A 7,185-nucleotide genomic window follows, 5' to 3' on the forward strand; every position below is an offset into this window, starting at 1 on the left:
ATTTTCTTTTAGTTACATGTGTATGTTTATTAGGCTAAAAGTCAAATCACATGTTTTATGATTGACATTGTGTTTTGTAAATGTTATTTTATCTACGGATTCAAAAATTTTGAAATCCGAACTTCTCTATATAAAGAGAAGCGTTGTACATTTATAATCAGAGAAAGTTAATAATATTTTCAGTTTTGAAAAATTCTCTCGATCTCTTATTTACTTTTAATTGTATACTCGAGACAAGAAAAAAGGATCTATTCAAGATGATCGATATCCAGGTATGAATTAATCTGTTAAACTGAATCTATGAATTTTCTCTCCAATTAATTAACTAGGTTATTTAGTAATTAATTGCAATAATATTTGTAAGACTGGGTATTACAAATATTATGTGGGTGTAAATGGTATTCCTAAGATTTTAGAATTAGCATAATTGCTTTACCGTTAAAGTTTTAGATGTTCAAATCAACAATAGAATGACAATTTGGTAATATTGATTAACTCAAAAGCAATGTTTTAAAACCCGACCCGGCCTGGCTGATTGAACCGAGACCTGGGGCCTTCACCAAGCCAAGTTATCTATTTTCCTATTCATCGAAAACCCTAGAAATTGGGACAGTGATCGGTCAAAAATTGAAGGTCGGAATGTTGGGACTTTTGAAGAGGAAGGGTCAGTGAGTGTAATGGTGGTAATAGAGGTGATTTTCGATGAGTAAATCAACTGAAAATTGCAAAACTAAATCGACAGCAACAACAAGGTAATCGAGGGAGGGGTGATATGGGTTTTAGTCAGGAGGTTGAGAAGAGTGTTTTCGTCGCCAAAAATAGGCCCTATTTGCCCTGGTTTGTCGATGTCAATGGTGATGTTTGAGGTGTTTTTGCAAGATGTTAAACCTATATAGACTTATAGAATTTTCAGGGGTGTTTTTGTTATATTTCAAACTTTTGGACACCGGTTTGACCCTCTGATCAAATCGGTTAAACCATGACGCTGGGTTCCACCCCCAGTTGGTTATTAAAACACTACTCAAAAGTATAAATTTCATCAGTTTTGTTGTTTCAGAAATTTCAGGGAAAGTTTTGTTATTATATCATATCTCAAGTGGTTTATGTCTTTTAACTCTTAATTTTATTGAAAAATTAATATTATAATTAATTGTCTTAAATTCCAATGTTCAATTTTTTACTTTCAATATCATTTATATCCAATAAAATATTCCAAAGTTAACTCATAACTATTAACTTGTTATATATCTCAAATCTCATCTACTTTAATTTTTAACCTTTACTTTTCTAATATCAAAACATTATTTTTTTTTTCCAATAAAATCTTTTAAATTGAGATTTTTAATATTTTTAAAATTAATTACCTTGCAAGATTTGAATAATATAATATATTAGTTAATTAAAAAATTGAACCAAATACTACCAACCAATGACTAAACCAAATACTGCAGATTATGATGATGAAAATGTCAAGGTAAAATTTACATTTATTTCTGAGTACAATACTAGTTCATGAGTTACATCAAATGATATGGAGAATCAGTTGCATGAATTTGAGGTTCTAGACCCTTCTTAGGTAAAATACTTGCTTTCAAGTCGTTTCAGACCTTTACCAAATTTGTTCTTCACTGTTTATGCAGCTACTGGTGGATTGAGTGGTTTGCAAGTATGTTGGCTTTAGAGTGTGCTCATTTATATTGCATGGTCAATTTGCAATGGCTTGTTTGTATATTCTTGCATGTGTCTTTTGACCTTTTGTATGTGTCAATACGGGTAAAATAGTAATTTTAATCATTATAATATTAAGGGTAAAATGGTAATTTAATCATAAGAGTCCACCACTACTGATCAAATCCCAAATGAAATGATTACTTAGACTCTATCTAGTTCATTATTCTTCTTATGCTTTTTTTAATAATATTTTGGAAAAAGTAAATTTGAGTTCAATTAGGTTATTTTTACGAGAGAGATAATTATTAATGTTTTAAGTTGAATAAAGTATGATTGAAATTTAAAAATATTAAAACAAATACATTTTTAAGTTTTTAGGATAAGATTGTGGAAAAATAGTGAAATAAATGCAACCACTTTTAAGGATATTTTGGTAATCTTAAGGGTATTGTAATCATTTACTATGCCTCCACTCATTCCATCCAAGTCTGTCTTAACGACATGAGCTTATTCAAGACTTCTTGATAAGAATAATACTACACTAACAACCTTTTCTCACAAACTTTTTCTGTCAACCTTAACGTGACAGCTCGCAATTAATTAGTGAGATCCGTTGTGAATTAATCAATTACGAACTGTCACGTTAGGATTATGAGAAAAAATTTGTGAGAGAGAGTTGTTGGTATAGGATTATTCTCTTGATAATCGGTGGACTGCTTCATACTTAGAAGGCAAACAAAATTAACCCCTCCATCATACATAAATTACAGATATCTTCTAACAAATTTCAGAATTAAGATGTTAATAAAAATATTTGTTATTTAATAGATATAGCTCGCTTTACATTTGATATATATATTGTTGATGCATGATTTTGACACCAACGAAACATACGTGTGAAATGTTGTGTTGGCCCAAAAGACACACGTGAATGGAAAGGAAAAGGACACTAAATGCAGTGAGCAAGGGGTTTTAAAGTGGTTCGGATGCTAAGGAAGCAAATCCTACGTCCACTTATGTTTTTATTAATGATAAGGGTCAGGTCGTTTTAGATTACTAACTTTACACTGATGATACAAAGTATCAAAGACTGTCTATTCTAGAGAGAGAGAGTTTTTGTCAAGAGTAAAACGTGCGAATCCCTTTAATGAGAGAGGAGCTCTCATTTTATAGTGGGATGCCTTGAGGTAATGATCACTGAATCTGTAAGCTGGTGGGATGATCTGTGCAAATTCTTCTTTTAGAGTAATTCACGTGATTTGCTGCAGGGATTGGACACGCGGGATCATCACAACTCCTGGCTGGCCTGACGTGCACCCATTATTCTGACGGAAACAAGCTGTGGGTGTTACCATGATCACACGACGCGGCTACGCTAGAATGCCAGTAAGCTCTTCCCGAGACCTGACCTTTTGCACTTAACTAAGCGCCACGTCAGCTCTATTTTCCCAGGCATAACATATATATTCCATATTACAAAAATATTGCACAACAAATAAAAAAATAATAAAGAAATAAAGAAATAAATTAGCAGAAGCATAATGTAGTTGATAATAAAATACACAATTTGACATAAGTTGATTAACATCATTTGACCCAGGGAAAACATCAACAACTCTGTAAAAATAGTAGAATATAATATTATCCAATACAGCTAATGAAATGAAATAAATGTAAGAATTGAGTGATTAATAGAATATAGCCATATACCTTTGACATTTTATTATCATGCTGCTTTTTATATTTATAATAAGACTTTTGGATGAATAGAAAATAATACAAGGAAATAAATTAAAAAGAGCAATGTCAGATTTTAGTTGTGATGTTCCATGAGTACTCATGAATAATCACCATCTTCAAATGAGTTGTTGACTTTTAAGAGAAAATCAGATGATTCCTCTTTTGACTTCAACGAAATTGGAATTGGAGAATTAGACGGCCACAATCCTCTTTTGATTTCAATCGAATGGGTGAAATTAGACTCTTTGAGTATATTATTTGACGATGGAAGAATGTTCTATAATTATAAATCTTATCTCTGACCCTCAACATTAATTTTGTTGAATTTGGAAAGTATAATCGAAAATCTTTTGAAAGCATACTAGAATGTCCTAAGATAATATCACCTGAATTTACATCAACACATTACCATCTTTCATAAAGTAGAGAGCTAGGTGCTAAGTACATTGTAGAAGCCACTTCTCCGAGCTAAGACATGGAATTCTCATAAACCTAATCCAATCCCTTCAACCACATCTTTGTCTAGATAATTCACCATGCAAAGACGTCCTTTATAATCACAGAGATCAAATACTGGGTGTTTCTGGTCATGAAATTACGTTGGACTTTTTATCTTTCAAATTATAACAAAGAATTGAAGCCCTTATATCAAAATTAGAAGTACCTACACAATAATGTACACACCAATAAAGAGCCCTATTCACAAAAGTCCCCGATTGTGTCATATATCTGAAACGAATAGCCAATGGGATTTCAGTTTTTTCCCAAGAATCAGTACTTAATGAAGTCCAAGTGGTTCAAAATAAAAGCCATGCGTGCTTGAACAACGATTTATTGCTCTCAAAATCTTGTAATCATCTGTGAAGTTATCATACCCAATTCCAAATTGTTGATAATGCTCAGGTTCAATATTTTTATATGATTAAATAGTATGTGAAGTTGAAAGAATAAGAATTAGCTTATGGTTACTAAATTTAAGTTGGCTAATAAAAACACAACCGAGAGAATGAAATCTGGCAAGTGATTTTGGAGAAAGTTTGGGCAGCATGTCGAAGATGAGCTCATAGGTTCCCATATATATATGTATATATATATTTTCTCCAGCTGACTTTCCAAATCTTTATAGAGGAGAGATGGTATTTATAGGTAGGAAAGATTAATCCTAATAAAGATAGTATTTATAGCTTTATTGTATAATATTAGATTCTTTTTTACTCTTTTATCATCAAGTCATTAAACAGTGGTTTGACGTGTATATATCACATCCTTAAATTTTATTATAATTTAGTTTTACATCTTAATTCTGTTTTGGACTAATCTTGGATTCATTGTATTTCAAGCCCACTATGCAAAAGCCCATTAAACCTCTAACGCAATACTCATTTTAAATGGAATTGATTTTTAAAAGTAAATTAAAATTATTACGAAATTATTGATGCTCTCCCTCTTCTTTTGTTTCTTAATGAAAATAGTTAAAAAATTCGGAAATCCTTCTTCTTTCATTCTCTCTTAAATTCTGAGTTTTTTTGCTCTGCTTTAGTGCTTTCTCGTTCTGGACATATTCCAGGAAATGTACTAGTATTTATACATGGGTTATTAAGCATTTAATAGCGAATAAAGCATATTGGCAGTTTTACCAGTTGTTAATTTTACCAATTTTATCCATTAAGAAAATTACTTTTGGAGAATGTTGAACTCATTGAAGGAGATGGAGGACGTGGCAGCATCAAGAAAATTACTTTTGGAGAAGGCTAGTTTACGCCATAATCACTTAATCCTCTTATGATTTGGTTTGAAAGCAAAAAATAATCTAGAGTAACAAGGTGCTTTTTGTCAATTGCAGGAAGTCAATTTAACTACGTGATCGAAGCACTAGACAAAAAGAATTTTACCTACAGTTACATTGTGATTGAAGGTGATGATGCTTTATGAAATCACTTGAGAAAGCTACTTATGAGATCAAGATAGCATCATCTCTGGACAGTGGATCCATCTGTAAAAGCATCAGCGGGTCCTATATATACCATTGGCGACTTTGAGATCAAGGAAGAGCAAACCAAACATGGGAAAGAAAAGGCTTCAGGAATGTTCAAGGCCATTGAAGCCTACCTTTTGGCAAACCTGATGCCTATCAAATTACCAATAATCATACGTTGAGAGACTCTGTTTTGGTTAACAAGGCTTGGCGCCAGTTGACTTTGTAATTTTCCACTGAAATAAAGAGTCTGTGCTGTATCACTTCACCAATAAATATACAGAAAATTTAACCTCAAATTTAACCTTACAGATGCTTAGTTCATTGCCAGAAGGCTCACATTTAACCTCATACACAACTGATTCAAGCTTGTTCCCCAAACTGTCACCTTCAATCAAAGTGTACTTGCACACAAAGTTTTCATGGTCGATTACGTCCATCCTGTACTTCACATACTTGGTAGTAATTTCCTGTGCTGCCATACTTTCAATTAGAATAATTCATTTCACAGGACTAACCATCAGGGAAGTTTATTTGCTTGTGCTGCCTACTCCATCTCCTTCAATTTATTCAATCTTCTTAAATGATTGAGGCAGCAGCCTTAGGAGAAGATTCTGAGCCAAGGATGAAAGCCTTGAACATCCTAGATGGAGCTACAGCTGCTGTAGACTCTGAGAAATGCACTCGAAAAGAAACGAAAAACTTGTCTAATTATTATAATGTTCAGTGAAGATCAAAATTCTCATCTTTGAAATAGTTAAGTGGCCAACTTTATAGAGGACAAGACACAAACAGCAGACCGCAGACATTAATATGGAGTTTTAGTTTCTAAAGTTTATCTACTGGAAATTAAATGTAAATGACTTTAGTTACTTTAGTCCAAGTGAAGTAGAAAAACTTGTAATGAAGTAGCAGTTTTCATATCTTCATGTTATGGCTGCTAAATTTTCTTCATATTCTGTTTCTAGCTGAACCGTAACTTTGTAAACTATGAGCTCCAATATAGTCACCAATCAGCCAAAGCTAACAGTATAAATCATTGTTTACTAACTCACACTAAATTTATAAGTTATTGGCTTAATGAAATGTGATGTATGCTGATTTACCACTCTTTCACCTTAGAATTTGAAGTTCTTGCAGATATATCAAAATGATCAAGGAAATGAAAAATATTGGGCTTATTTTTCTACAGAATTTGGCAACTTCTGTAGAAAAATCACCCCAAATTAACACAAGACAGAGTCTCTCGGTATATTCATGTAGTAATTTTGCCAAATTAATTAGCTCAAATGCATTTTTACAACCCAATCGACTTGCCAAATAACATCACCAGTAGCTAATAAATTAATTATTCTGCTAACCTGCTTTGATGAGCATAATCAGATGAAGAGTCATCCATATGGTTGAAATAAGATGGAACTCACCCAATAAGCCTCCATTGGCCACGGATTGTGTTCTAATTACGTCTTCCTTGCTTACCTGCACTTATTTTCAAATGAATACAATATTATATATATATGAGTTATATTGTGCTTAACCGACCATGGCAAAAAGAAAAGCAAAGGAAACTAGTTTTCGAAATTATGGAAGCCAGAACTGAGAACTTGAGATTGTCATGGTCTTCCATACATTTCAATAAGATATTTTACTGAAAGAACTGGTTTCCCCAAGACCAGGATGCAATTCTCTCCATTCAATAATATGTCTATTCTCTCCGCCATCGACCTCAACAAATGCAACATCATATCAGCCTCATATCTACTGTCTTCACACTTGTTAAGGACTTTTTCATACTTACT

The sequence above is a fragment of the Pistacia vera genome, unplaced genomic scaffold (assembly GCF_008641045.1).
Source record: "Pistacia vera cultivar Batoury unplaced genomic scaffold, PisVer_v2 Contig620, whole genome shotgun sequence".
Lineage (NCBI taxonomy): Eukaryota > Viridiplantae > Streptophyta > Magnoliopsida > Sapindales > Anacardiaceae > Pistacia > Pistacia vera.